The 21345-nt window shown below is 38.7% G+C and overlaps 2 long non-coding RNA genes across 2 annotated transcripts; one reads left to right on the top strand and one right to left on the bottom strand.

Annotated features, from left to right (window-relative positions):
* Nucleotides 1-323: 323 nt before the first annotated feature.
* LOC121020531 (uncharacterized) lies at nucleotides 324-5774 on the bottom strand. The gene is made up of 2 exons (XR_005786180.1): nucleotides 3976-5774; nucleotides 324-1444 (listed from the first exon to the last, which is right to left on the bottom strand). It is a non-coding gene; the product is annotated as an uncharacterized LOC121020531 (long non-coding RNA).
* A 929-nt stretch (nucleotides 5775-6703) lies between these two features.
* LOC121020559 (uncharacterized) lies at nucleotides 6704-21101 on the top strand. Its single transcript, XR_005786190.1, has 3 exons — nucleotides 6704-6906; nucleotides 18686-18832; nucleotides 20955-21101. It is a non-coding gene; the product is annotated as an uncharacterized LOC121020559 (long non-coding RNA).
* The last annotated feature ends 244 nt before the right edge of the window (nucleotides 21102-21345 follow it).

Consider the following 21345-nt stretch of genomic DNA (forward strand, 5'->3'; position numbering starts at 1 on the left):
GAATTTTGCAGCAGTGCTATGAAAAGCACACATATCTGCGAACAGATACGAGATATAAAATTGTGGGGGTTACTAACATTAGAGATATTCCCAACAGCAAAACTGATTATCTAATGCGTATACAGGCACATAAAGATATATATTAGCTTTCCCAAATTGCATAATTTCTACCTAAATTAAGCACAGGTAATTTTGTTCAGAAGTATGGCTTTCTGGCAGTGCAACATAGTTTATTACCTTTCTCTAAATTGATTCAAATTTACTTAAGTGCTCCTTCTATACTCCTAATGGCCGTGTTAAAGAAAGAAACAACAAAGGCATAGTCGTCTTGCTTACCTAATTTATTTATGGGTAATCTTCTATTAATTTTTTGCCCTTTTATTTCAAAGCAACATACAAAATGAAGAAACTTGCAAAATTGCTGAGATCTATAGTTTGCAGGGAAATAAAAAGATCTCGATGAAAATTGAAAACATTACCAAATGTGTAATATTTGCTTCCAAAACTGCTGATAGTATCTCAGCGTTTAGTGTTGAAGCCAAGGTCATAGGTGAGATTTTCATGTGAGCCAAGTACGTCTCTGTCCAGAAAGTGGAAACTACGGATGAATCAAGGAAAAATGTAAATCCATTTTTATATTTGGAAAACCAAACTAAGTCCTGCCATGTTTTTTCCATCCTGTGAACCAGAATTACTATTTTTTACTAGACCCAAATCTTGGAAATGTTGCCATTTTTTAAAATCTACACTGGAAAACATGATATTGTGGTACTACAGACACATTTAGTCAGACATTTGCATTCATTGATTCTCAAGAAAGGTGTTGCTTTCTAAGACAACACAAAACACCCATCTTACTGAGACCTAGTTTTTTAGTGACATAGTCTCTCCCAATGAAATGGTGAATAAAATCACCATCAACAAGACACAACTTATTTGGAGTTCTAAGCTTTAAATACCCAGGAGACCAAATGGATTATCCAGTATGACCTAATTTCCTGACCCTGGTTCCCTCTTGCCGACTTTCCACACTTGTAAATAGAGTGCAAATTCCAGTGAGGAAAGAAAAGAAATCCACCCCCAAGAGCCGGCCTGTTAAAAATGTATCTATGCAGTAAGTGTATGTACCACTGTGTAATTATAATAACATAAACAAATCCACTATAAGGACATTCACATCAGACCTAATTTCATGCTGAACTATTATAATGCAATTAACAGCCTCATAGTCCTATTTTAATTAAGCTCTGTTGTGAAATATGCAGCATTTGAACCTGTTCCGGCCTGTTTCGTCTATCATTGAATTACCGCCCTTAACTTGTTTTTCTGCTGAGCGATGAGTTTCATTTAAGGATTACAGTTTGCGGGTCTGGCATTTTGTGGGTTCTTCTAAGCCACTGTGTGTCCAGATTGAGCTCTTCAGAGGCGTACTTCCTGGGCTGTCCTGGAAGGGAAGGGACGGAGTCAATTGGTTTTATGAAAGAGATTTCAGATGACAGGAGAGTTCACTTCAGACTCAGTAGGGCACAGTAGCTGTCTTCTGGCCTATCATTTCCAGAAATACTGAGTGAACTCCAATTTTCCAGGGATATTACTCAGACTGCCAAATAGTTTAACCATTCCTCACTAGGAAATGGAAAACAAAGGTATCTATAGAAAATGCACTTTATAGAAAAATCATATCCTGCTTCCTTCCTTTTATCCCTCACCTACCCTAGGCAAGAATGTCTAGGTTGTCTGGTATTTGCCTTAACAAATCTTTCCCTTCCTCTATTTGGATTGCCTTCATGGTCTGAAAAAAAATCAAATGAGAAATATTGCACGTGAATATTTATCAACTATCAAAAGGCAGTTTGCTGAGAAGCTTGTTACTCTACAGCTAGTTTGAAAGAAATAGAGCGAAAAGTCAAAGAGGACATAGTCGCCAAGAATCACGTTCGCTCACGTAGGTTATTCAGGCTTGAGCCAAAGGACCAAAGAAAAATCGAATGGTGATTTCCTCATCACTCCTCACCTCTGTGTCCATCCATCTGATCTGCCTTTCTTCAGATTTAGTTCCCGTTGTAAAAATCCATGTTCTTCTTCTTTTTTTAATTTTTTTTTTTTTTTACCTTGCCCTACTTTCTTAACCCTAGGGAGGATTTTAAGAAGGTTTCAAAGCTAAGCATCCCCAACTGCTTCAGGCTGTCTTTGGTTGTAAGTCAGAATATAAAGCAATTACCCGTAGGGTAGGATGCGTTCATGGCCAATGGGAGAATGTTCAGTATATCAGCAGGTAACCGAAAATATTCTCTTCGGCGTGAACATCTGGTTCAGATTCTTAACCATTTCTAGTGAGGTTTTATGGGTCTCTTTCCCTCACCTCTGCTGTGCTCTGCCTTCTTTTCCATAAGGAGCGTGTACCCATACAGCAAAATAATGGGGTTTAACCTGATCCACATGCTTTGCTGTTGACAGGTATTTGATTATCCTATCTTAAGAACCGCTAGCTAGAAATCCTAAAAACAACCCCAATTGCTTTAGTGTTACAACTTTATGGTCCAAAAGAAGGGAGAATAACACACCCTGGTATTTTTTCTGGTTGATCTTCGATTCAAAGGACCTCAAGACAATTCCACGGGGTATAGTAGACTTAATGTCCGCAGTGCTTTTGTTAAAATTGTTGTAATGTTTGTTTATCTCTGAGAGCCAGAGAGAGACAGGACATGAGCGGGGGAGGGGTAGAGGGGGGGGATGCCCGCAGTGCTTTTGACACTGCCTCTATTCCTGGTTTTCGTGACGACCTGTGCCACACTCTTTTTGAGTCAAAAAAGGGTGTTTATAGAGTTCCCACCCAGGATAAAACAAAAACAAAACAAAAACAAAAACAACCAAAAAATTAAAAAAAAAAAAAAAAGCAAAACCGAAAACCAACTTCCTTCGGATTCTTCCAGACGAGCACCTAACTCAAGGGAAAACTCCGCGTCCATGGTCATGTTCGGACACATCCCCATTCTGCAGCCACACGCGAACACACCAAGATAGTAGTGTATTACGTGATCAAACGGTGTAATCAGAGGTGCACGGGCTTCGGAGTGAGACCAACCTGGGTTCAAATATCAGAGTGACTTGATTATTGTTGGGGTCTCATGTCTTTTCCCCATCTGAGCTATGTGAGAAAATTAAGGAAACCCAGGAACCAGACCGAAGGCCACAAATATGCCAGCCTCATCACTGATAAAGCCATTTGGAAGATACGGGTCTAGATCAGCTGCCAGGTGGGCTTGTTAATGCATCACCCCATAAGGAAGGAGACTCGACAAGAGACAGAGTTGGAATGCAAGGTCGATCTCAGAAGAGCATACTCTTGTTAAACCTAGACTATGGATGGGCAGAGAATATGAGTGCTTCCTAGAGGCAGCTTGGATGTAACAGAACGAAAGGGACGGGACGGGGGGGGGGGGGCGGGGGGCGGTATTCTGATTTCTTGTTCCGAGTTCACCAGGGAGAGAATAAGTAAAGTTGTGGAGAGAAGCTAGGAGTGTAGGGCTAACTGAGGTGAATAAGGATAATGAATAAGCATTATCTCTTAGTAAATATCATCACATCACTGTGTCTCCAGACAAGTTGCTTAACATTTCTGAGCCTTAGTTTCCTAATCTAGAAAAAGGGAATAATACACCAATTTGGCAGACTTGCAACGTTAAATAAAAATATACATACAGACGTGTGTGTGCGTGTGTGGTGCGTGTTAACCGCCCATGTTAAGACCTGCCACTAAATATTGTTGACTTACTTTCAAGTCCACCTACCTCTTTCTTCCTAGACACTTAGATCAAAGATGTCTCGGGGCAGAGAGCAACTTATGCTCTCTTCCCTAGGATTAGAAATGGTTAAAAAGGAGAGGACCAAGGAAGTGCGTCATCCAAGTGAATAAAAACTATTTAAGAAATCTCCTCGGTACGTTTTCCTGCCCAGATCCTGAAGATCACTTACCATTTGAAATGAGTCGGCTTCCAAAGTAGGAGTTGCTGCTCCGCAAATGTGTGTACATCTTCATAGACCTGTAGGTGGACAAACGGTGTCCAGGACTGCCACACGGGTTCGTTTCATATTGCATTTCCAAGACAGAGAGGCTCTCATCTATCAAGGCTCCAATCTAACTCCCGTATCACCCGGTACTTTGTGGAAGGCGCGGAGGCTCTATGGGTTTCCCGGACTTGCCATGCTTGTTCCCGTCTCATTCATTGTATTCTGCTTTTCCCAAAGCTCCATCTTTTACATCCAGAGGCTGGGAAACATCAGTGAATGGGTGCCTTTAAAGAAGAGAAGGAGAGATGTATGTAATACCTGGCCTGGAGCTGTGGGCACGGGGCGGAGAGCTAGGTGGCCTCGGTGCTGAACCTGCACAGACTTCTTAGGGGCCTGAAGGGCGGGCTCTCATGGTTCCTGTCCTGATTTTTCCCTGGGGGTGTGTGGTGTGGCTTACCATCCTCACCAGGCGACCACGCACATTTAAGAATGAATTATAAAAATTGATTTGTGTTTGCATAGTTGCTACCACAGTTGTGACATAGTTTCACAAATTTCTCATACATTTTGAGATAGTCAATGAATTGATTATCGCCCCCCACCAAAGCTGCACTACGTGCTCACTCACCATGGCCCCATTTCAGTGGGGTCACTGGCCAGTGGGGTCTCAGGCTTTGAGGCCTCTCTTTCACTTACACCTCTGTATCTACCTAGCAACCAAACTCTGGTGGGTCTACCTCTGGAAAAGAAATCATGGACTCTGTCTTCAATCCAACCCAAATGCCAGCCTTCATCATCTATCTTGGGTGGGATGATCTCCAATCTCTTGTCCTTCTGGTCTACCTTTCCTGATGCTTTCAGCTCTATTCCTGTAAAATACAAGTCAAATCAGGCCTCTCCTCTGTTCCAACCCCCCCCCCTTTACGAATCACAATCAAAATATGTTAGCACAGCGTCTGACAGCTTTGCAATCCCAGATGATGTTTCCAGCCTCATATCCTGGCCCTCACACTCCTGCTACAATCCAATCCACGGGACCATTCATCGGCCCTTGAGTCCAACGTGCACGTTTGCATATCAGTACCATTAGGACTACTGCTCCTTTGCGAGAAACACCTATGGTTCTTTTCACACCTACTGAAATCCTGCGAGGGTCTTGAGATACAATTCAAATCTTACTTCCTCCATAAGGTTCCTTCTGTGTACTCATCACAGCTAAAGTTGAGTTAAATGTATGCTTACCATGAATTCCTGCTAGACTGTTAGCTCCTAAAACATATTTCGATTTTTTCAGAAACCTTAGAACGGATCCTCAGTAAACTCCTGTTTCTAATTATAATAGACCTTGATCTTTTCTCATTCAAGCCATTTACCACTTCTGTACCTGTTCATACAGATTTCAATCTTGCCTTTTTAGTTTCAAAGAAAAAAGAATCACTAGACTTGAAGTAACGAGTAATTGGCCAGAACTTTCTTTCAGTTTGCTATATCTTTACATATTTCTGAGTGTTTAAAGTATTTGTGAAACGTATTAGGAGGAGTTGACTTTGGAGCACACGTTTGCTATGGACTTTATGCAAAAAACAGATAAATGTTTCCTGCCTCAGAAAAAAACCAGTGAGGAAAGAAATCCATTGACTACTTTCCTCTGTCTACTTCTGAAATTATGGCATCTACAGATATGAAAATTGGAAATTATAGAAAGCATCTATATAGCTCAATGGGTGTAGGAAATGATAAGATATCTGGAGACTAGAAGGTTTATCAGCCACAAACAAATGTTATAATGGTACAGTCTAATCTTCATCACCAATATTTTAAAGTTTTTAAAAAAGAGAGGGGGCAGACAGAGGAGACAGAGAATCCCAAGCAGGCTCCGCGTCATCAGCGCGGAGACTGATACAGGGCTCGAACTCACAAACTGCAAGTTCATGCCTTGAGCCAAAGTGAAGAGTCAGAGATGCTCAACCAACTGAGCTACCCAGGCTCCCCTTCATCACCGATATTTTACACAAGCAATAAAACAGTGTCTTTTCCACTCATTCCTAATTCAGTTAATATTAATGAAGGCCCCACAGGTACATCGTATCAGAAAATAGAATTGTTACCTGAGAAATCCTACCAGAAAAAAAAGTCCAGTAAGTACAACAGTTGGGATCATTACAAAGGCAAAATAGTAGGTAAATGTAAAAGTAGGCAAAAATCCTGCCCTGTGCAGTTCAGCAAAACACATCTTTAATTTATCTTGTCCACTGTTTTGATGATGCCGAGACTTAGCACTTAGCACAGCGGGAACAAGGAAAAATGAGCAAGGATTTCTTTTGGATGAGAATGCACAAACACCTATTCGTAACGCCATTCGTAAGCATTTTTTTTTTAATCAACATTGTCATTGTCACATCCCGCTTGATCTTCCTACTTTGGGTTAATATGGGAGCCAATTACAGCTTCATCTGTTTAGAATTAACTTTATGGAGCACACACCGGGGATTTGTCTATCTACACTATTTAGATACATGTCATAAAAATATGCATGGAATGGAGTGCAGGCATTGCAGATGGCAGAGACCTACGGATTTATTGTAAAATCATTTAAAATTGGTTATGCTCTTGCCAGAAGTTAATTAATTTTTTTCTCTTCATTTCTGGGGCCGGGGGGGTTGGGGGGGGGGCTCTGTGTCTCACTAGGTGGCAGTGTATGATTATATCTGGAAAAACCATGGCTTCAAGTCCAGAATCTCCAGCTGTGACCTCCAAAAGCAAAATGAAATTTCTGTGTCTGCACTTGGTCCAGGAGATATTATTTCTCATGTATCTATATACACCGTTTATCCCAGTGGATTCCAAGAGCTGTACCGCCATTTTCTCAGACTCCCCAGTGGTGCCATTGTTGAGGTACGTACATATGAAAATATTTTAATGCAAATGCTGTGTACTTTCAGTGCATGAATGTATATGTTTGTGTGTGTGTTAAAACTTGATTTCAAGGGCTGCAAAATTACGTTGCGAGCATATTGTAATTAATGTTTTTTTTAATACCCCAAATAGACTTGATGATCTATTTCAGTGTTTTCCTTTAGAAATAAAGGCACTATGTAGGAAATAAACTGTTTCTGCACATAGTTGTGTGGGAGAGAGATGGAAACAAATCAAGTGAAATAATTCAGGATTCAGCCTACGCCAACTTTGACTCAGTTAACATTCGTAAATATCAGCAGGTTGATAAAGAGGGGTTCTCTGAGTCCATGGACACTTCAATTTCTCAGGAAAGTACACAGTCCCTGGCTGAAATTCTCTCACACAAAATAAATGAAATGGTGGCATTTCATACTATTTCCATGAGAAAATTCTTAAAGCATTAGGTGCTCACCCTTAAATTTTAAGAAACGTTCAAGTAGCACGTAGCAAAGGTCTTGAAGTCATGTTTTCTCTTAAAAAGTCAGAGCCTTTAGGTGAGCTAACTTGAGTTTAAAAAAGAAATCTCTCACATTGCACCACATTCTTAAAATCCAAATTTCATGGCACGTTTAAACCTGAGGCTCAGCCCTATTTGCCTCAGTGTTACTGAATTCCGAAGTCAGAATGAATTTCCCATTATATGGTGGAGATAAAGGGTACAGGAGAAGGAAAATTTAGATACATTTCATGTCTGGTTCCCTGGACGTGTTGGCATGCGAATCACTTAACAGTGCCACACTATTAATTGGTAAGAATTTGCAGAATATTTCTGTTCCCACTACCCTTTCCCTATGGACTTTGGCCATTGTTTTTATTATAAAGTTGATGAAGGCCTGTCCTCATAAAATTCATTTGAATATAACCTTGAGGAAATTTCACGTGGCTTGGAGAGCAGTCTTGCAGATAGGGAGCCTCTCGTGTCTACAATCCCAACCCACCACAGTGTTTGGGTACTTGAGCGACTCACATAGAGACTGTACTTGGAAAAAGCACAGACGTGCCCCAGGATTCTTGATCGCTTCACCTCCTCACTCCCTTACTGAGGTGGGAAATGACAGAACTGTGCCTATTGGAGCAAAGCAACAGGTAGGGAGATTCTGAATGTATGTGATAGAATTCTTTGTGGGTTTGGGTCAAGGGCTGCTGTAGGGTCCTTTTTAGACTTCTGAAGCATTTGCTTTAGAAATCTCCGTATGGAGCAAAACTGCCCTGGTTTAATTGGTTTTTTTTTTTTTTTTTTTTTTTGGTGTTTTCTTGTTTTGTTTTGTTTTTCTTGTTTTGCTTGTTTTTATTTTGCACAGGTGTGTGCTTAGATACGTGCATACACCGTGCACTGAAAGACCTAAAGAAGCCAGGACACCAGGGGTGTCTGTGCTTCTGTTACAAACCATCTTGTGGCCACTTGCAGGCCTTGGGACCTGAGCGGGAAGGCCCCGCGCGAGATGGCGCGTTCTCACTAGCCGAGCAATCATCAGGACCCTTTGATTCACTCACTTCTGCATTTGCTCCAGAGCCCTGCCTTCGTCATTCCTCACTCCTCTCTGCCTACATTCTTATCTGTAAAACTGGGTTCATGTATACGTCTGCTCCCTGCCTCATAGAGATTTGAGGCAGATGAACGGGATCACATTTGCAAGGTACCTTTAGCTCTTTTTCTTAAAAAAGTGTAACATAAAGATGCCGAAGTATGATGGATCATGCAGTGTTAAATTCATTCAACTGGTCAACATTGTTTCCCCAAGTACTAACAGCAACATTATGCTAAAAAAGAAGTCACTTTCTGGAAGGATTGAATCGTGAGGCAATAGGGCTCATGGGCACATCTGACTCTCTTAGCCTGTGTTTTTGCCACTATTGCATTATGTGGTGGTAACGGTAGAGTGGCATGGGTGATGCAAAAGTCCACCCCGGCATTTGCGAACCTGTACCCAGCAGAGATTCTAGCAAATGCTGAACCAGCTCTCCCTCTTTTGCAGATGCAGGAAAAGAATGCACAAGGTCCTGCTTACTAGTGGGTCTGCAGTCTAGACATTCCCCACTTATTTCTTCATGCTTTGCTTTTCCTGCTTTTGGCTCTATGAAATCTATTGAAACCCATTTCAAACTGACCTATCCCCTTGCACCTTCTCTAACACTTAGCACGAGTACTAGATTTTATTTAGCTTTTCTAAACTTGTTTCCAGTATGAAATTTTGTCTCCTAAGAGGACAGGAACCATAAAACAGTACCAGTTGTGGAGCAACTTGAATATTAGACAAATTTTCTTTCAGCCACATGGCCGGCTACTGACAATCGTCTTAGTTTCCTCCCTACCTCTCCTCACCCTCACCAGGTTACTTCCAGGTGTGTTATTGGCTTTGTGAGCTATAAAACCTGAAGTTGGAGGGCATTTGAGACCGGTCTTTTGTAACCTCAGTGAGAGATGAAATTAGTGTATTTCTTTCCCAAAGATGTATGCATTGAAAAGAAATTTCAAAAATCAACATCTAGGTAGATGATGCTTTCTGGATTAAAGAAAAATCTATTTGACTTTTAAAATTATGGTTTATAAGTGGTCACCTACTCAGATAAAGTTAACTTCTACCCTCGAGCTCCCTATCTCTATACTAAGTGTGGTATTGATGCTCTAGGAAATCTACTAAATTGCATTGACTTCCTGGATGCCAAACGGTTCTCCAAGGTTCATAAGTGGGCACCATGGTATCCTTTCCATTAACGCCCACATTATGTGGATTGAGAGAACTTCTATTTAGGAAATGACTTAGACCCACTTGCAAATACCTGTGAGATCCAAACCACATTTTTAATGGATACTCTGCTATGGGAAGAAAAAGGTAGCTGTGTCTGAGCCTCATTTATTTAGAAATCTAGATGTGGCAAAAAACAAAATAAAAATGGATGAAATTTTGCTTCAGCCTTCTAGCCTGAACATGAGTCTTAAAGGTTTTATGGTGGATTTTATTTTATTTTTTATTTTTTTTTTGACGTTTATTCATCTTTGAGAGACAGAGAGAGACGGAGCATGAGCAGGGAAGGGGCAGAGAGGGGGAGACACAAAATCAGAAGTAGGCTCAGGCTCAGAGCTGTCAGCACAGAGCCCGACGCAGGGCTTGAACTCACAAACTGTGAGATCGTGAGCTGGGCCAAAGTCGGACGCTCAACCGACAGAGCCACCCAGGCACCCCTATGGTGCATTTTAAATAGAATTTCTAGTTCCGTAAGATCCTTTTGCATTTAACACAGCTCTAACTGGTGATAAGAGTGATTTCAAAGCCTCTCCTTATCCTGATATGAAATATAGGTCATATGTTAACCTTTTTCTTTCTCTCAATAAAACCCTAGTAATTTGGGTTTGAACAAATTATCTTCAAGATTTTATTTTTATGGAAAGTCATGTTTTTGGAACAGAATGGGTTCTACATTAAAGAGGTCAGATTTCACACATCTGAAATAGAAGTTATATTACCAAGGATCTTTGCAATGGATTTGTGTTCACCATTTTGTTTTTCATCCAGACCTGTCACCCATAAGGACATGGCTCTTACTGTGTTCTACATATTTTGCTTTAAGGAGTAAAGTGCCCCCCCCCCCCCACACACACACTTGTGCAGAAGGTCATTGCTCTGTCTGTCGATGAGCACCTCTCTTTAATTCTCTTTTTATCTTTACCTCTGAGCTCAGTGATTCCTTAGACCCTCAGAGATCAATGCTTCATCTCTACTCCATAGGTAGGCTATCCTGTGTGTGCATGTTTTTTCTTTCTTTCTTTTTTTTAAGTACAAAGTTACTTTAAAGTTTTTAATGCTACAAAACCTAGAAACCCAGGCAAGACTAGTACAGATTCATCAAGTCACAAATAAGCTTCCCGATCCCAGGGTATCCGCTGCAATTAAGAAAGTCCTTGGAGCATTGGTTGGGGTGGGATGGGAAAAGGGTTTTTTTTTTTTTTTTTGGTCATTAGAGGCAGTGTCGCCCGGTGGTCTGAGCGGAGAAGTGGGAGTCAGGAACTCGGCGATCTCACAGAGGCTCTGTGAGACCCAGCTGAGCCGCTTCGGGCAAGTCTCTGGGCCTCAGGAGGACGGGCTCACCTACTTTGAATCTCCCATCTGAAGAGCTCCTTACCCAGGGCCAGGAGATACACAGCAGGAAGCCTGATTCCTTGTCTGCAAAATGAGAATATTAATACTTGCCTAAATAACACATTAACCAATTAATGATTGTTAAGTGCTCTGCTGATAGAAAGCAGCAGGAGAAGAAAGGCAAAAAAGAAAAATGGAAACACAGTTTTGTTACTAGATGAGTTTTACTCAGCTCTGGGCTTTTCTTCTGCTCATGGAGTTCAGTTACCACACAGTGCAAAGAGTAGGTGTTGGGACTGGACCTTTGTTAGTCTCAATGAGAAGATCGCAGATAAGTTGACTGTCCCCTGCAAATCTATATAATGCTTTGAATAGGCAGAGTGGAGGGGTGGGGGAACCACTTGAATTTGGTCCTTGAATCAGTAAATTGCATGGGGAAACATCATTCATATAATTGAGACTTTTCAGTTTTAACTCATATTTTCAAATCCTTCAGGAAAGACTAGTGAATTTCAAAATTCCCACATTCATCAACTACAATGACCAATTTGCAGAGTGTATGAGATAGAGAAATATACACACTAATGTGGAAAAGAAATCAATAGGAAAATACAGAAAATTGGGGGGTCTCTGGAATATATTCGTTAAATGTATACATTGTTGATGATAGCTTTCATTTTCAGGGGGATTTCTTCCATCCATGCTTTTATTTTGTTAAAAGGCATTGCACATGGGAAGGAAAAAAGAAAACATTCGTGCAGTTTGTCGTTTTTATTGTGTACAGTTTTAGATTCACCTAAAGAAATATTAAAATTAATTTATGCATGCAAATGGGAGAAAGTCATGTTTTCATTCCCTAAATTTGGACCACTTTACATTTTTTGCACAACACTTGAATAAAAAGATGCAGTTAGTCTTTTGGGCACATTTGCTTATGTGACAATATTGAAAATGTACCTTAAAATGAAATAATAATAGCAATAGTTGTGGCTTTGCATGAAATATTGTTCAAAATGTCAAGGACACTAATGTCTTTTATTTCTGGTTTTCAAATTCAAACTTAAGAGTCTCCACTTAGAATTTTTTAAAAATTGGGTCCGGATATTTGTCTTTTTCTTTCTCCAAGAAGGATTGGCTATTTTTGCAAACTGTAGAGGGTCATCATTTTGTAGCATCTAAAACTTAGACCCTATTATAGGAAACATACTAAAAAAGAATCAGGATGTAAAAGCAAAGAGGAAATAAAAAATCAGACTAGTATTAGAATATAATATTATTTATAAGACATTTTCCTGTCCTAATTAATTAACACTAAAAGTCTTGAGTAGGCACATTCACTAATCTTTTAAATATATATATGAGTTGTATTATTTGAAAAATGTGATAAAATTATTATTCCCATATGTGTGTGTCAAAATATGTGATTTTTGTCCATAATAATTGGGGGAGTATAACTTGCTATGAGGTTTTTTGTTTTTCACAAAACTAAGCTAGACAATTCTCACATCAGGCTTAATTTACTATATATATATATATATATATATATAATTGGTTACCTGTAAGAGAAAAAAACATTTTTTAAATTAGCACATTTTAAATTTTAAATAAATACAGCAGATTTCAATACAATACATTACAGATATAGTAGATTTATAAAAAGCTATTTCAATAATAAGGTCAAAATATTAACTTTTTGTAACTAAATTAATGCTAGTATAGCCATGTTTGGTTTCCACAGAAAATCATGAAGAACTGTTCTGATTCTATTTATTGTATATCAAGATGATATTTAGAAACATTTTAGAGATTCTCCATGTCTTTTCTGAAATAACCACTCTTGCCCTATCTTATAAACTATCAAATTTCCTATATTTTATTTATACTTATAATTTGAGACCATCATTTATTAACAATTTCTGTTTTTTACAGACCTCATATTTTTTGTGTATATAAGAAAAAAAGGATCAGATACATATTTCTGAAAATACACATAAAATTATTTTCAGCATCTTTGATCTCCTTTGAAAACTCTTCAAACTATTAGAACTTTTAAAAGCCATAGAAAAGATTCATTCCATTATTATATTCATATATCTATCAGAAATAATACATCTGACATACTGGAGAAAAGAATCCCCAGGATTCTAAATCATAGGAAATGTTTTAGAACACATATTAAGTATAAAGAATCAGTGTTAAAAATAAGCCTTAACATATTAATTAACAAATGGTTAAATGTCTAATAGAAATATTAGAAAGGCAAAGAATTAAATCTTTATTGCACACTTGATTACGATTGAATGTTTTATCTTCCATAAAAATATATTCACCTTTACTTCTGAACATTTTTCTCTCTTATTCAATTGGATTTGAAAAACCATATCTTGAAGGGGGAAATGTGAAAAAAATTATACTTCTCTTTATTTCTGAATCCTGTTACCATGTTTGGAAACGAATTGAGTTTTGCATTAAAAATACATTTTAAATCCATGCAAACAAAAGTCAGTGCTTGAGAGGAGCATTTTTAGACTATGCCATGATACTACTAGTCAGTGATTTTTGTCTTGACTCCATTTGATAAGGTTAATACTAATTACTTAACTATTTCAAGATAATCCACTCATGGAAAAAAAAACTCAAAACAGTCAACATAATTATTTTTCCTTATATCTATATATAGAAATATTATGAAAATATTTTGGTGTGTCTTGTAATTGTGCCAATATTAACCTAAAAACTATCTACAAATGTTCTGATCTCTAAGAATGCATAGATATAGAAGTATTATGGTTTCTCCTAAATAGCTTATGTGACAAATTCTTCTGTAATTCCCTGAAACAATTACCTAACGATCATATGCTAAAATGGTGTGAAAAAAAACAGCGGCGTAGCGTCAGTTATTTTTACATGTTTGTATCCAATAAATTATTTTCAGTCTCACATTTTCTAAACACTGACATAAAATCATATACGCTTATTTTATGTGCAAAATCACATATAGTATGCTGAATGACACCTAAAAGAAATGAAACAGTAACAGTAGCTTATTTTCTGAAGCAATTCTGACACTAATGCTAAATTACAACTTGGAAACATCTAGCATTTTTACCTTTATGAGAAAAGGCTTTTTACATATTTAACATAATTCCAGGGAAAATAAACTGGAATTATGTATAAAGGTATGTATACTGTAACCAAAGGGCATTTATATTCCCCTGTAGAATACTTACAATGATTTTATTGCCATTTTGTGTCATTTTCTAAAGGATATAAAATACAGCCAGTAAACAAACTAGACTTTAGATTTAAGATGACAGCGGCTCCTTCAGAAGCAATATTCAGATATTTAATCTTAAGAACATTGAATATTTTACAACCAAGTAAAGTACACTCTTGCAAAAATGAAAGGAGACTGTGCTTTGGCTTATAATTTTCACAGCTGTGGTGACCAACAGGGTCATCATTGCTAAGTCCCAGAGAATAAATCCCCTGTCAGCCTTTGGTAAACTGCTTGGGAAATTAACATCAACGTTCTCCTTCTTCAAAATGCAAAACATCCTTTCTCTACAACAATGCTGATTCACCCTATTACTTATTATAGAGCGTCCTATTATTGCTGTTCTATTTTTGAAGTCTACAGTTGTAATCGATTTTAATAGGCCCTTTACCCCTAGTTCAGCTTGCTGCTCTCCAAGTAGAGCAATCTGAATTCTGCTGGAGAAAAAATTGTATTTCAGTACAGAACCATAATAGGTTTAACTAGGCCTCCAAATATTGCTGTGTTGCTTCAGTCGGTGAATTACTGCTCTGCATACATGAGTCCTGCGTTAAGGGGGCAAATTAAATCAAAACCTATCTGGGAATAGTGTATCTAGGTTATTATTCCTCGGCTTCGTCTTCCTTACTATATTTATGATGGCCTCTCACTGAAGCTTTATCGGTGTGTTTTTTGGCAGCTAGGTATGACCCATTCCACCAGCCATATTGCCAATAAACTTGACTTCATTTGTCCAGTTGGACACTTGAAGATGTATCTACCCTTGTTAGCAGATAATTTACTATCTCTTTCTTTCGGCCTGGTTTATCCACACATTTTTTAAAGAAATCCAGGGACTTCTTTATACCAAAAAGGGCCAGTCATGTCTCAAACACAAGACGGAAGGAACTCACATGTGCCATTGTCTGCACACTCACGGGCATCACTGTGGAGCGCTAGCTCCGTGAGGCCTGAGACATCCTCGTCTGTCTCTGCAGAAACCCTCCGCCAGCCACACTGCCCAGCAATGGCACCGAGATATCCCATGTTTGAACGCTGCTTGTTCACGTCAGAAATTTCTAACACCAGGGGATGGGGGCCCGAGTGGCTAGTCAAGTCCTTAATAGCTTCAACCTCAGCCATATAGTTTACCAGAAATTGTTTTTATCCAATTCTGACCTGTGGAGCTACTAGGCCAAAAATATGACAATTTAAAAGGGTAGACATTTATGTGTATATTTGCTATCGATTTAGATAGATAGATAGATAGATCCCAATTGCCCTCCAGAAAAGATGAACAAAAATACCCACAATTATACGGAATGAAGTTTGTCCAACATTTTGGTAATCTTTTTGGCCACAGTCACACAAATTTCACTTTCTCTAACTTAGTGAGATAGTGTTATGTTTGAAATAAGAGATCACATGGGTACCCCAGCTCAGGGTCACTTTCCGCCTTTGAAAAATGATACATGACTAGCATGTATTTTCAAAGCATGGCACATTTCAATACTGGTTTGTTATGCGATTGCATTTGTTTGTAATATCTATTTTGTAGCAATGTTTCCTCCCAGTAATCAATGAAGCCCATGAAATAAAATAAGTATGATTATATTCTTAACTTATTTTTCTAGAACAAATACTTGAAATAAATGACTCTATACAGATGGATGCAAATTAAAAATGTCCTAAAACCACTCTAAAATCACATTGCAGCAATTGGAAAGACACCTGACTTGCACGCCAGTTTACTCAGAAGTGACAACAAACAGGTTTCTTTAGCAATACATTCAAAGCTAACTATCTTCTTATTCCCTTTTCCCCAACTTCTCAGGCCAAAGCATATATATTCACACAATACATACAACTCATTTAAAGAGGTAGATCTGGACACTTCCATGATGAATACAAAGAAAACTATTAAAATTGTAGGAGCACGTGAGAAGGACCAATACGAGCTAGAAATCTACCTGCTGCTGGTAGATGGTCCTGCCATTGTGCAGCAGGATAGAGAGATACTTCCAGATAATGGGTCCAGATGATAACTGGAGACATTCCTCAAATCTCCAGAAGACAAAACCCCTCCTACTCACATGTTCCTTCTTACCCACACGCTCTGGACTCTTCAAGGAATTCCTATGGCTGGAGCCATACCACTGAATACAGAGATGTCCCAAGAATTCATTCCTTAGAAGACAAAGTGATGATTGAGGTTGTTTCTCTGAATCTAATTCTCATCCACAAAGAAAGATTGTAAATTATAGGAAACTTAGAAGAGAGGGACCTTGTCGTTTTGTTATTCCTGATGCTGGTGGAGGCTGAATGCCCCCCAATTTGATATTAGGAATGTGCCTTTCAGAAGTTCTGACAACAATTGGCATCATCCACCAAATGAAGATCTAAAAGGGAAGATATCTCAAGAAACATGGACAAAGCTTTCTAATGGTGATTCTGACTTGTATTTTGAAACAGTCTTGAGGGGCGCCTGGGTGGCGCAGTCGGTTAAAGCGTCCGACTTCAACCAGGTCACGATCTCACGGTCTGTGAGTTCGAGCCCCGCGTCGGGCTCTGGGCTGATGGCTCAGAGCCTGGAGCCTGTTTCTGATTCTGTGTCTACCTCTCTCTCTGCCCCTCGCCCGTTCATGCTCTGTCTCTCTCTGTCCCAAAAATAAATAAACGTTGAAAGAAAAAAAAAAAGAAGAAACAGTCTTGAAAAGAAAGAAAATATGCCATGTCGATAGGCGCTGTTGTGATGCCAAATATTTCCCGAGAAATTCAGGTTTCTAAAGATCATCTACAAAGAAGTAGAAAGAGAGATGTAGAATAAAGAATAAATATAAGAGCTGGTTAACAAGGGTGATGAAGAAGCAAATAATGGAAAACGACCACAAAAGTTTAGGTACCAATGGGGAAAGTGGACTCTAAGAAGGTCTGCAAGAGAGACTCAAAAAGACAGGAAAAATCAAGGTGTCCAAAGATATCTATTTTTCTTAACCTGGTTAGTCAAACCAGTTAGGTGTATATGTCAAACACCTAACTATTTCTGCTTAATCACAAAAGGTACTAATTAACTCACATAAGTGGGAATTACAGTAGATATTCTAATGGAATGGCTGAATTCGAGAGTTCAAAGGATGTTATCAGATCTCTCTCTCTCTCGTTCTCTTTCTTCTCTCCCTTTCTGTCTTTCCCTTATTTCTGCCTATGTTGGCTTCATTCTTGATTCTGTCTTTTTTGTGTGGTAGCATAACTCTAGGTTCCGATCTTAATACTTCTTATCTTGGAAGGTAATTTTCTTGCCCTGGTTTCCCCTCTATACCCATCTGTGTGCCCATTTCTGGAAAACAGCTTTCTGATTGGCTTGCTATATGATGTATAGTCTCCTTAGGATTTGGAAGAGTAGTTCTAGAGTAGTTACTGGTAGTAACTAGTAGTTCTAGCTAAAAGAGAAAAAATGGCTTCTGTAACCAGAAGAAGAGCTTGTCAAATAAGCAGATATCCTCTTTGTTATCTAGAGATATGCATCCATTTAGCCAAGGTAGATGTAGAGGTGGCTCTCTGCCTTTCTAACCAGGATAGCCTTTGGTTCAAGAGGCCGTTAGTTCTAAGGGAAACCGATCATTCAGCGGAATGCCTGGAAATGCTAGATACCTTCAGGATGTAGGAAAGACATATGAAGTCAGTGAAATTGATGATTATTATAAACAGCCCAGGAATAAACCCAAACTGTGTATGACAAGTGAAACAGGATGTTGGCATGCTTTCTAGTCTTGTATATACAGAAAGTTTCTCTAGGGACAATGAGTTCCTATTAAAAAGAATGTTGTCATGTGTTTTCCCCCATTCAAAAACAGTTTTGTTTTTGATCCATTTCATCACACAAAAGTTATTAAAGGCGAAAGAAAGAAAGAAAGAAAGAAAGAAAGAAAGAAGAAAGAAAGAAGAAAGAAAGAAGGAAGAAAGAAAGAAAGAAAGAAAGAAAGAAAGAAGGAAAGAGAAAGAATATCTCTGTCTTGTATTTGATTTTGGCATTTTTGGCTTTCATAGAATTAAGATAATCCACCTTCCAAATGTGTTTTAATCACTAATTATGACCTTGTGCTCTATATTAACAAATGTTATACAAATTTTAATTGACATTTTTGTGTGTTATACAATGATTGCTGAAGTCAGAAGTGTAACTGAACGATAAAACCTAAATTGTAAGCTTCTGTTAAAACTGTGGAGTTAGGTTAACAATATGGCATTTCAGGGGATTTTCCAGGCTGTAATCTTGGGGGTTAAGGGGGTAAGAAGGAAGTCACAGCATGTGCTCATTCCTACTAAATATTTCTTTTAAACATGGTAGGTTAATATGTGCCATTTTATCACCACTTCTCAGGTGTTTGGTGATATCAGTGGCCTAAGGTTTATCCCCACGGAAGTGGCCACAGCAATTCAGGAGCATATAAGCGAAATGGATGGTACATCGGAAGACTCCTTTGATATTAAATCAAGAGAAGTGAAAAGAATCCATTAAAATTAAAAGGTATTATTTGCCTACTGATTAGATATTTAACTCTGCTGTATGTGAGTGTATCAACTAAGTAGGAGTCACTGAGCGCTGTTTTGTTCTTGTTTTCCTAACGCTTCATGGTGGCGCCAGCCAGCATGACTTGTCCACCTTCCTTTTCAACCTACTGCCTGATAACACGTACTTTACTGTAAGTCAATAGTCAGTACTGGTAACCACAACCAGAAGTCATGATCATCTCGACTATGTTTTTCGGAGACTGCAGAATCTTGCCAGTCTTTGATAGTTTAGAAAAAACATACTTGGCTACTGTGGAATTTGCAGAAGGCTAGGATACCATTGTTTACTTTCTTTTATAAGTGGTACTCTTTCATTTGGAGGGAATAAGGGCACTGGCTAGAACATGATATGACCAACTCTCAATAAATGCCCTTTCCTTTTCGTGTAGCTGAAACATTTCGTATTTTTTAAGAAGGAACTTCAAGAAAAAAAAAATAGAAAAAATAAATAATAAAAATAAAGTCCCTTAAGTGAGTAGGCTTGCAGAGCATATATTTTGTGTTCTAAGATCACAACAATCAATCCCCAAATGGCTGGCTCAGATGTGGGTTCCCTGCATGTACCTCAGCTCTTTCTAATGGGATCAAGGAGCACAGGAACTTTTCAGTTCTTATGTTAGCGCTTTTCTTTTTGCTCGGTTACCTTTCTCTCTTGCAACTGAAGATTTGGAGTGGGATTTATGATCACAAATGGACAGTGAACCATCAGAGGGTAGATGGGCCATAAAAAGTCCTGCATCGTGCGGAATCTTTGGCCTCACCATAGACCAATACATACAGTGGACGGCTAGCTCTGATCTTTCTCTGCACCTTTAACGAAGGGTGAACAGGTATTTAAAAGCCACTTCTGTCAAACAGGAAGCAATGTTATAGAAGTATCAAAACTAATTCTTATAAGTAGGAAACATGAACACATCTGGCCCTGGTGATTTCCGATTCTGGGCTTTAATCATTGTCTAATATGATGGTATCTTCAGTCTCACACAAGCCGACTGCACACAAGGTGTTCCCTCTATCAGCTGAAATTAGCATATGCATATACTGTCTATATTTTTCATCCTCTTTGGCTATTACTGAAGGCAGATCAACCAACATAATATCATATTATTGAATAAAGATTCTAAACACCTTTTAATAGCTCAAATTAACACACACGCACACCTCAGGCAGTTCAACTCGCCTTTTAAGATGAGACTTGAATGTCACGATCAATGATTTTTTTCCTTCCTCGCCTCCATTTTTCCAACTATAATTCGTTAGAGTTTTGATCACCAGGACCTTCCCTCTGCTTTCACTCAACAGTTTTATATTCTAATTGCATACTTCTACATTCCCCATTACAACATGGCTTACCTGTAGACCGAGAATTTTTCCTGCGTACCTTCCTGTTAACAGAACTTGGAAGGGGGCTGGGCACAATTTAGGTGCTCAGTAAATATTTGCTGTTGAAAACATGGTGTGAAAGAGAATGGGGGTGTGGTGGTGATGAAGGCCAGGTCTCTATGGTGTTGTCAGTTATAGTATAAAGAAGGCCAGAAAAAAAGGGGGGCAGTTCAGTAAAACAAATTCTATGAAAGACTTGTATGAGCACAAAATATACTGAAGAGGAATAAATGTATACAATTAGATTTCTGCATCTTAAGCTACATTTCATTAGATCCTTAGTTCAAGTTGATAACTCAAATATAGTTGAACAAATGACATGGTAATTTTTTTTATTTAGCTGTCATTCACTTGACTAAATTAATAAAAATCCCTACTGATTTTTTTTAGCTTTCTGATTTTTTTTTAAGCCTGCCACTTTTATTTATACTCCCTTCACTAAAATGTAAGCTTTATGAGGGCAGGACTCATTGTTTCCTTTATTTACTTTTGCCCTCCCCACTCCGTAATACTATACTTTGAACTACTAAGTGCTCAGTAAGTTTTTCTTGGATGAAAGAATAAAGTGATCGGTCAAGTTTCACTTACCTTTATATTTAATATGCTGTTATGACAGTGAATTGAATAACCAATACAGAGACCAGCAAAAACAAAAACAAAAAAACTCACTTTTCTTTGTTGTGTGTTTCCTTTAGGAATTGGTGGTCCCAATGAAAGAAGTGGCATAATTAAGAGAAGCAATATTTTCTGGCCCCTGAAAGATGCCCATATCCACAGTGTATTTCTTAATCCAAGGAGTCTCTCACTACATTATTTCAGCATATAAGTTGTTCAGTGGTTTTTTTTTTTTCAACGTTTATTTATTTTTGGGACAGAGAGAGACAGAGCATGAACGGGTGAGGGGCAGAGAGAGAGGGAGACACAGAATCGGAAACAGGCTCCAGGCTCTGAGCCATCAGCCCAGAGCCCGACGTGGGGCTCGAACTCACAGACCGCGAGATCGTGACCTGGTTGAAGTCGGACGCTCAACCGACTGCGCCACCCAGGCGCCCCTGTTCAGTGTTTTTAAATGGAAGTCTGTAGTGT

The sequence above is a fragment of the Herpailurus yagouaroundi genome, unplaced genomic scaffold, assembly GCF_014898765.1.
Source record: "Herpailurus yagouaroundi ecotype Mexico unplaced genomic scaffold, PumYag 250, whole genome shotgun sequence".
NCBI lineage: Eukaryota > Metazoa > Chordata > Mammalia > Carnivora > Felidae > Herpailurus > Herpailurus yagouaroundi.